This window comes from Mobula hypostoma, chromosome 8 (assembly GCF_963921235.1).
Source record: "Mobula hypostoma chromosome 8, sMobHyp1.1, whole genome shotgun sequence".
Taxonomy (NCBI): Eukaryota; Metazoa; Chordata; class Chondrichthyes; order Myliobatiformes; family Myliobatidae; genus Mobula; species Mobula hypostoma.
The window spans coordinates 47,945,251-47,955,926 of record NC_086104.1 but is presented as its reverse complement, the minus strand read 5'-3'; the positions used below and the strand labels follow the sequence as shown (position 1 = coordinate 47,955,926).

General features: G+C 40.1%; 1 long non-coding RNA gene across 1 annotated transcript; it reads right to left on the bottom strand.

The window, feature by feature from the left end:
• Positions 1-3,277: 3,277 nt before the first annotated feature.
• Positions 3,278-10,067, bottom strand: LOC134350108 (uncharacterized). The gene is made up of 3 exons (XR_010018814.1): positions 9,701-10,067; positions 9,240-9,341; positions 3,278-5,391 (listed from the first exon to the last, which is right to left on the bottom strand). It is a non-coding gene; the product is annotated as an uncharacterized LOC134350108 (long non-coding RNA).
• Positions 10,068-10,676: the final 609 nt, after the last annotated feature.

The window sequence follows — 10,676 nt, the reverse complement described above, 5'->3', positions numbered from 1 at the left end:
CTCTTGGAGAACCTCGAAAGCAGAGTTCATGAGTGGAAAAGGGTAATGATTCCATCCAGGCTCAACAGGAATCTCAGAGACCTTAACCCTGCCTTGTGCAGCTGGATCCTGGACTTCCTGTCAGGTGGTAAGAGTGGTCTCCCTCACCTCCACCTCTCTGACTCTCAACACAGGAGCCCCTCAGGACTGTGTATTAAGCCCCCTTCTTTACTCCCTGTATACCCATATCTGTGTGGCCACCCACAGCTCTAATCTGCTAATTAAATTTGCCGACGACACTACATTGATTGGCCTAATCTCAAACAATAACGAGGTGGCCTACAGTGAAGAAGTCATCTCTCTGACACAGTGGTGTTAAAAAAACAACCTCTCCCTCAATGGTGCAAAAACAAAGGAGCTGTTTGTGGACTACAGGAAGAATAGAGATGGGCTAACCCCTATTGACATCGATGGATCTGGGATTGAGAGGGTAAAATGCTTCAAGTTCCTTGCCATCCACATCATCAAGGAAATCATGTGGTCTGTACACATCAGCTATGTTGCGAAAAAGGCACAACATCACCTCTTTCACCTCAGACAGTTGAGGAAGTTTGGTATAGGCCCCCAAATCCTAAGCACTTTCTACCGAGAGCATTCTGACTGGCTGCATCACTGCCTGGTATGGGAACTGTACCTCCCTTAAACGCAGGATTCTGCAGAGAGTGGTGCGGACAGCCCAGCGCATCTGTAGTTGTGAACTTCCCATGATTCAGGACATTTACAAAGACAGGTGTGAAAAAGGTGCCCGAAGGATCACTGGGGACCCGAGTCACCCCAACCACAAACTGTTCCAGCTGCTACCATCCAGGAAATGGCACTGCAGCATAAAAGCCAGGACCAACAGGCTTCAGGACAGCTTCTTCCACCAGGCCATCAGGCTGATGAAATTACTCCAATTTGAGTGTGTTTCTATGTTACATTGACTGTTCAATTTAATTATTATAAATTACTATCATTGCACATTGCACATTTGATGGAGATATAACTTAAAGATTTTTACTCCTCATGTATGTGAAGGATGTAAGAAGTTAAGTCAATTTAATTCAAATCTTGACCATTACACAATTCAGCCCTCTATAATCAATGCAGGGCCGCACACTCCCATCTGTCTTTTGTACAAAGAAGAAGCCAGTGCCATCTAGAGAGCTGGAGGGCCAAATGAATCCCAGAACAAGAGCCTCCTTAATATATTCCTCCATCATGCTTCTCTCCGGGCCTGAGAGCGGGTATAATCGACCTCTTGGAGGACACAAACCTGGCAGTAGATCTAACGCACAGTTGTGTGGTTGGTGCGATGGAAGAGTCGAGGCCTTTCCCTTACTGAAGACCTCTTCCAAATCTTTGTAGATGGAAAGGATTTCTACCTGCTTGAGTGCTGCAATTAGCCCCAAACCTTCCTCCGACGACTTCTGAGACTCCGTCAGTAGTAGGGGTGCTTTGGCAGACCCCAGAGTCTCCCCCATAGGTCCATAAGAATCCACGAGAAAACAGAAGCCAAATTACAGTCCAAATTCTCATCCAGCTCCTCAAACATCAGCAGTGAGGTGCGACAAATGGTCCTTGTTCTCCTGGAACAAGGTTTCAAGGATCTCCATCTTGGAGCCTTCCCCTTAAATGGGACCTGGCAACTGGAGCCCTTTGGTTTAGCTGCTCGAGTTCCAGACTGCTTGGGTACCTCCTTGGTTTGCACCTGAACTAGAGATCTCGTTCCAGCGCACCCCTGACTGGACTAGGTCAGGACTCATACGGGCCTATTGGAGGTAGCTGCCTTGTCTTCCCTTGAAGGTAGGACTGGGTCTCCTGAAGGCTCCGGATTATCCTGAGTAGAACACTGTCCCCTCATCGGCTGCTGGTCTCAGGAAAGCCTAGGGGACTGACACCAAGCTAAAAAGCAAACAATGATTGGACCAAGCAGTGATTCTCCCCTCCCTCCAGTCCATGGAAGGGTTATGCTGAGACAGCCAAGGCTACCCAAGGATCAGGGGTATGAGTGGAGAGGCAATAATGTAGAAACTAATGTCTTCCACATGATCGCCTATCCTTATCTGCAGAGCCACAGACTGTTGCTGGATCTACCTGGAACCCAGCGGGCAGCTAAGACGTTTGTGGGCAAGGACTGATTCAACTCTTGCAGTGGTATGTTGAACTGATGGACAGTTCCTCTAACCAAAAAGTTACCCTCTGCCGCAGAGTCCACAAAAGCCTTCACCTGCCTCAGGTTTGTATCCCAGGTAAACTACGCCTTCAGCATAAAACCAGAATCCGTGGGGTCAGCCATATTGGCTGCTACTGTCACAGTTCTCCCAACATTGGATGGTCTTAGCAATTTCCCAGGTGGCTGCAGTATCAGACATTCGGCCTGCAGGTGACCTGCTTCCCCACAGTAAAAGCAGCGACCCCGAATTGGACCGATCTGGAGGGGTTCAACTGGATCTTGAGCAGGTGACAGTCATGCTCCAATGTTGGAAGGATCTCGGCCTGAAATGTCGACTGTATTTTTTTCCATGGCCTGCTGATTTCCTCCAGCATTTCGTGTGTGTTGAATGCAACACCCTTTGCCCTCCCACATCCTGCATATGTTCACGAGGTGCATGGAACTTCCTTACCAATATAAGAGAAGTGATAGGTGGTGCAATTTACTCTAAAAATGTGCAAGCATGCCACAGATTCAATTTTAGGGATGTAAGTGCTCTCACAATTCCCAAAAACAAGGTGCCGATCTCGGCCTGAAACGTCGACTGCGCCTCTTCCTATAGATGCTGCTTGGCCTGCTGCGCTCACCAGCAACTTTGATGTATGTTGCTTGAATTTCCAGCATCTGCAGAATTCCTGTTGTGTGCCGATAATCCTGCTTTCTTGATAATTAGCCTACTTGGTGCATGAGTAAGTTAGTCAAGCACAATTGACTTCTATCGTTTGAGGATAACCATCATATTTTTATAGTAGAACAGGTCATATTTAAGGCAATGCATTTCATTAGTTTTCACTTGTAACAACTGATATTCAATATTTTTATTATTTGGTTATTGCAGTTTGTAAAAGCAGACTTTTCCAACAGAAAGTGTTCATACATAATTGGAAATTATTATTGAAGATTTTCTCTTAAAATTATTTCTGCAGGAATTTTCTATAGCACATAATTTTCACCATGTATTTATAAAAATATTAAGCATGAATGTGCTTTATTTAGTATTAATGCCTTACAGTTATCAAAATAATAGGTCATGTTTGTTGGGAAACCAAACAGTTCGATACCCAATAAATATCTCAAATGAAATAATGTTGTGTCTGCAAACAATTGCTGCCCAGAGGAAAGTGTTGCTTACCACTCATGTGGTGTATTTTTACAGTGGATAGGATGCTTTTGCCCACCAATTACACCAGACAGTTCAGTATAATATTCATTGCATGTAACAGCTGATTTGGTCAGATGCTTTATTGACTGTGCTAATGGAAACATTATCACAAAAATTACTGAAAATAGCAGTTTTGTTTAATTGTGCAAATAATTAGCTATTTAAAATATGCTGGGGGCATTTTTGGTGTGTGGTTTAAAGTGGGCCCTTCTCACCATTATCTTTATAAAATCCATTTTGCTGAACTGAAATAAAATAGCAATAGTGCACTCAATAGAACTACAGGTAAAATATACATATATAATCATATGATGTATGCCTCACAGCATTCCAATATAAATAAATAGGTAAAACCAATACACAGGGTGACAACAAGAAGAGGCTTAGGATATGGTTATGACTTCTAACAAATAAAATTACATATCCTGTTTTCTGCTGGTATCACTGAGTTAATATAAGCACAACTCCTTGTGTGATTTGTAGCTCACATGCCAACGAAGAGGCAAAATGAAGTCTGACACATAAAACCAATAGCAACGAAGATTTAAAGATCAATACGTATTAGAAAACTCCCTTAATTTAATTTATTTTTGGAGACAAAGAAGGAAATGTTATTTTTTCTTCTATTGTTTAGAAATTTAGAACAGAGTGCAGGCAAGTGGCTGTATAATAACTTGCCTGATATACATTTATGAAACATAGGCTTTTGATAAGTTAATTGCAGAGAGAGGAAGTAAGGATTATGACTCAGGAGCGTTCTAATGGAATTAGGAAGTCACTTTCTTCTGCTGTTAACCTCCTATCACCTCCCTGCATATTTGTGGTGAGAATATTGGAATTTCATAAGAACTTAAGAGAACAGAAGACAATACAGCCCTTTGGGGCTTGTTCTATCATTCAGCAAGATCATGGTGCTATTGATGGATCATGTTTTTGTCATTTCTAATGGAAATTCCACTAAATGTTTATATAATTTTGAGAATAATGAGGACTTCTGAACATAAATTATAAAGCAGGTAAAATTGCATCAAAAATGGGCATTCATTGTTCCATTACTTAGATCAACATTTAGAGTAGTGCTTTTTATAATCATTATAATATCTGATTTTATGATGAAAGGAAGCTTGATGAAGTAGAAGAAGATGTTTGCCCCACAACAGTACCCTGGACTGAAATGGTTAAACTCCTTACAGCGTAGTCATCTCTGATTGTTCTAAATGTGACCACATCCAATGGAGAATCTTTCTTTGCGTTCCCTGGACATTGTTTTACCACATACATTGCCTAGATATTAAAGTTAGTAACCAGCCTCAATTAACCTCTGAAATTCAGCTCCATTTTCCATACCTAGCCTGTCTGGTCTACAGCCAAGTGGTAGAATAAAAACTGAGCCTAGGTGAGTAGATTGCTTGGCAAGTACCCTTTGATAACATTGACAACAACACCTTTTTCACTTTTTTAATGATTGAGAATAGTTGTTAATTAAGTGCATTGGATTTGTGAATAGGCTATGCTCGAGCAATTTTCTATAGCTCAGGCTTGAATGCCCACAGTGCAGCTGTGCTTGAATAGCTTGACTAAGGCAGCATAAAAAGCACAAGCCTTTAGCACAACACTCTGGATGTTGTTGGACTGCTGGCCTTTGCTGTATCCAATGTTGTCAGTCATTCCTTGATATCATTCAGAGTGTTTCACACTGACTACAGTGATGGGGATGTCAAGATCTATTACCCAGTCAACAATTCAAACTAATGATGGTTGTCTATATTTTAACAGTGTCTCTTGTAGTAACTAGAAGGATGAGTGGTGTCTTTATTCAAACATATATAATTCAGAAAAGGCTTGACAATGTGGATTTTGGAATGGTTTTCCCAATGGAAGTCTCAAACAAGGAGACTTAACTCCTTGTCCCCCTGATAAAGGATCGGTCATTTAATACTGAGGCACATAGAAGTTTTTTCTTGAAAAGGGTGGTGAATCTCCGGATCCCTCGTTCCTATGGGTGGAGAAAGTGAGATCAATAGAAAGATTTCACATGGAGGTAGATAAGTATTAGTTTGGTACTACATTTCCGGCTTTGCTTGGTGCAAAAAATACATTAGATTGTTAATCCAGGAAGAAAATAGGAAGAAAATAAAATACTTAGCAGATATGTGAAAATAATGTTTAAAAGGATGAAGTGTATCAACCTGCAGATAAGAAGAAAAGTTCAATAGGCCTATGGTTAGAACAGTTAAATACAATATACAATCACTCCATGCATAAAGTTATGAGGAACATGAGAGCTTAACTTGATAATCCCTACAAGACATGCCAGTTAAAGTCATTTTATCACAAAATGACAGCAATGACAACATAATACTGCAGGTAATGAGTACCTGGGGTAGAGTGTTTCATAAAGAATACTATATGTGGATGGCTATGAAAAAAAACTCGTTACACAAAACACTAACATCATAGTATGAAAAAAGTTGCATGTACTTACAAAAAAAACCCTGTGCTTTGGTCAGAGTTTACTTTGTGTTCATTTTTGGTCACCGACGCACAAAGGCAATCAGTTAAGGGCCTGGCAACAGTTCAAAGATGTCACAAGACTGATCTCTAGTATCAAAGGTTTAAGTTCTGTTGAATGACTGAGGAAATTTGAGCTCTTCTTCTTTGAAAGAAGGTAACTTAGAGAGCCCTTATAGAATTTGGAAGATATTAAACAGCATGGATAAAGTTGATCCAAAGAGCTGCTTCAAGGCGCTCAGGATGGGTAAAAGGGAGCATTGTTTTAAATTGGATATATGACAGATGTCAGGAAAAACTTTGTCAAGTACTTTATCATCAACCTTTGGAATGGTCTTACAAAAGAGACATTGGAGGTGAAAACCTGAGACTCATTCTCAGGGCATAGGGAAATAAAAACAGAACATCATTAAGCCTCTCCAGTCTGTTAAGGGAACAGATGAACGGCAAATGGTGGGATAAAGTGAGTGCACCTTCATCTATATATTTCTAATGATCCATAACAAACTTAAATCAAATGGAAGACAATTCACAAATTGACAACCATAATTATTTTTGGATTTGAAAGGTTATTTATTGCTAACAACTTGTAGTGATTATACCCACGTCAGTCAGAGATTCCTAGCTTGACTGCAGTTGTCATTGAGTGCCATCGAGTTGCCGTCAACTCACATATTATAGCATAGATCAAAAAACATTAATGAACAAAAATAGTAGAACAGTGGTTCACCTTTTCCTTAAATAGTTTAAAATATTCTCTATGAAGATGTTAATGTATTTCTCCCATTATTGTATCATTAATTTTGAAGGGGAACTTTAAACATTGGAAGATAAATTTGACATTGTGGTTTTGTTGTACCAGAGAAGCTGAGCAAATTTTTACGTCAGATTTATTGAAAATTGGCCAGAAAAACTAATCATACCATAATAGCTTCTAGGCAGCTATAAACACAAGAGATTCTTCAGATGCTGGAAATCCAGACCAATGCACACAAAATGCTAGAGGAACTCAGCATGTCAAGCAGCATCTATGCAAATGAATATGCAGTTGACGTTGCAACCCAATACCCTTCTTCAGGATTGGAAAGGAAGGGGAAAGATGCCAGAATAAAAAGGTGGGGAGACGGGTAGGAGGACTAGATAGAAGGGGATAGGTGAAGCCAGCTGGGTGAGAAAGGTAAGGGGCTGGAGAAGAGGGAATTTAATTGAAGAGTAGACAGGAAAGAAGAGGGGCATCAAGGGGAAATGATATGCGAGGTAAGAGGCCAAAGTGGGGAATAGAAGAAGAGGGAAGGGGGAGGAAATGTAGAGAGGATCTCACTAATGAAGAGGAGGCATCAATGGGAGTACAGGATACAATAGATAACCCCAATAGTTTCACTGGTGAAGTGTTGCCTCGCCTGGAAGTACTGTTTGGGGCTCTTAATGGAGTTAAGGTAGGAAGTGAATGGGCAGGTACTGTATAGCATTTCTGTCATTTGCAAGGCTACATGCCAGCAGGGAGATTAGTAGGGAGGGACAAATCGACAACGTAATCACAGAGGGAGTGACCCCTGTGGAAAGAGAAGAGTGGGTGGGGGGAAGGTAAAGATGTGTTTGGTGGTAGATGCCAGACATTGTGGAGAATGATCTGTTAGATGTGGAGGCTGATGGGGTGGTAGGTGAGGACAAGAGGAACTCTACTCCTGTTAAGCTGGTGGGAAGATGAGGTGAGCATGACTGTCTAGGAAATGTAGGAGACATGGGTGAGGGTAGCATCAATGGTGGAGGAAGGGAAACCCAGTACTCTGAAGAAGGAAGAAGATATCTCTGATGTCCTGGAAAGGAAAGCCTCATGCTGAGAGTGGATGCAGTGGAGACAGAGGAAATGAGAAAAGGGAACAGCATTTTTACAGGTGACAGGGTGGTAAGAAGTACAGTCAAGATAGCCACAGGAATTTGTAGGTTTATAAAAGATATCGGTAGACAGTTTGTCTCCAGAGATGGAGACAGAGATAGAGAAAGAGGAAAGAGGTGTCTGAAATGGACTAAGTAAATTTAAGGGCAACTTGTTTCATAAGACATATGTCCTTATGTTTCCAGAGTAACAGCAGCAATGAGCAACTCCAAGAATAGGGAGTTACGGATCATGCGAAACAAAACTGAAATAAATTTATTTCTGACAAAGTTACTTTTGTGTGACATGATCTTCTAAAATAGCCGATGCATTTGGTTTGGGATGCTGTTAATCATCCATTTCATCAAAATATTTATTTTTTCCTTATTTTATTTCTATATTATGCTATTTAAGCAATAACAATTCTAATGGCATATGGTTAAATATTAATGTTTTACTTTTTTTGATGGACTATAGCAGAAAACCCTTAATTGTTCAAAATATATTTATGTTGAATACCCTGCACGTAAGAAATATCTCAGAGAAATTTAAGAGCTGCTAGTAAAACCAAGGGGAATATAACACAGGCAAAGGAATGGCAGCAAAGCAAAATGATTTTAGAAGCAAATTCTAGAGAGCAAATATAATTAATGAAGGGTCACCTTCTAATGGCAAGCAACGATCTAATGTTACGCAAGTAAGTAATGGCAAGGAACTGAATGGATGGGGAGTGAGAATTGTGGAATTTAAAGACATGGCTCAAGATCCTGAGATTGAATGTCTGTGCTAGAAGATGTTGGTGAGAATTTGGAAATACAGTATTATACATGTATCGCAGGCTGGACTTGAGGTAGATATCATTTTTAGCAGGTGGACGTAGGCCGAAAATAATGTTTCACTGAGGTGGGGTAAGTACAGAGAAGTAAGTTTGCTAGATAGGCATAAGTGGTCAATGTTTTGAAGGTAGAAAAGGATATAAATATTCAGGTCTGCTGTGGTTCTAAATCTAATTAAGGAATAAGCTGTGATAAATGCCAGCAGAGTGAGAAAGAGTTAGTTTAAGTGTGATTATATAAGAATTGATTGACTGACATGCTGACAGAAGTGATAAATACAAGAATGTGAAAGCACATAAGTGTACTTATACAATCAAATCCACTCTATTCCCCATAAGTTCTGAACTCTTATGAACTCTTCAGTTTATTTATATCCTCATTATGATTCATGTTGGAGGCAGTATACCAATTCTCATGACTCATGTTTTGGAACAGGTCCCTTTGCAGCTGTATATTTTACAAATCTACTTTTTAAATGTGGAGTAACTTTAAGTGGGAACGACATCCACGCAGATGAGAGGTGATCCTAAGGCAGCACAGGGACTGAGAGGTGGCACTGGAGTAGTGGCAGGAAAGGAATGACCAAGAGCCTGAATGTTTATCACTGCTAATGGCACTTACAATTCTAGATCCACCGTGGTCACTGGCACGCCGAGACACTCCGAGAACAATTCCTTTGCACGAATATAAATAAAACAAAATATTGCAGTCCACTGGACGTACCTATAAGTGTTGATAAATGAGAAAGTACTTCAAGGTCAAGTTTAAAAATAATGCTTGAAGTGGAGGAAAAGGGAGATAATAGAAAGGAGAGAATAAAGGAAACAACTCGAAGGAATACATTCATGTATATTAAATAATGTGTTGTTTAAAGCTCCATTCTTGTAGTGGGATTGGGGGAAGACAATACGCAATGAATAATATTTAACTGTATGAAGCACTCCTTTGCTAATCACCACATTCTTATGATTAGACATTGTCCCAGGCCCATCATACTCCGTAGACTCCCTGCCCTAACTCCTGCTCAAAGCCATTGCGGTTACATTTGCAGGTTCCAAGGACTGAACAAGTTGACCACTTACCCTTCAACATCCAACAGTGGCAATTCAGCTGTGTGCAGCACCTCCTGATGCTCCACTCCAAGATGCCCTGATGGTCTTTCACAAATCCAGCCTCAACTCAAAGTCACTTAGAAACTAGTCAAATAGACTTAAACAATAAGACTTACTGCTTACTTCAGCTTTTCAGCACAGCAGCATGAACTTCAAATGCCAGACTTGTTTGTGACAAAGTTTAACTTCTAACCTATATTCCTTGCTCAGTTTCTAGTTGTAAACAAGAACCAGCTTTCAGTTCTGAATGTAAATTGTAAGCAATAATCAGTCTGAAGTCAAAAGGACAGCTTTGCAAACAAACAGCACTGTCTACAGAGCACAGGCTGCAGGCCCACAGCAGGGGACTGGCTGCTGAAATGATATGGTTTGCAAAATGAAGTGACCATGAGACATTCTCATCTGCATTAGCCAAATGTAAAACGACTGTATGGGATTATGTTAATTGGCCTGCATCAAACTAGACAACACTAGCTAAATTATTTTAGCTTGTCTAAAAAAAGGCTGGTCATTTTCAGCTATTAAAATACAAAACATGTACACGGCATTTGTATATCCAAAATTTACTTTTGCATTGGTTCTGCACCTATTGCAGTTGGCTTTACATTACAATTTTCTGTTGTATATTTTATGTGCATTTAAAAATTGATTGTTTTAAAAGTTATGTTGTCTCTTGCTCTGTGTTGCTCATGAAACATACAGTAAAAGGTTACCAGGTGAACAGAGGAAGTAATTTAAGTTTTTTCTTAGATTTAGAATGGGAAGTGACAAGAGCTTCTCTCCAGCTTTGAAAGATCAGAGCTTGCAACCTCAAAAGTTCCAATATCACAATTCTTGTAATTTCACTTATTGCAAGAATTAATGTTCAATATATTATATAAATAGCAGTTGTTTCTACTTCAGCTCCTATTGGTCCACCTAGGATCTTTCTCCCTTTGTTCGGCTT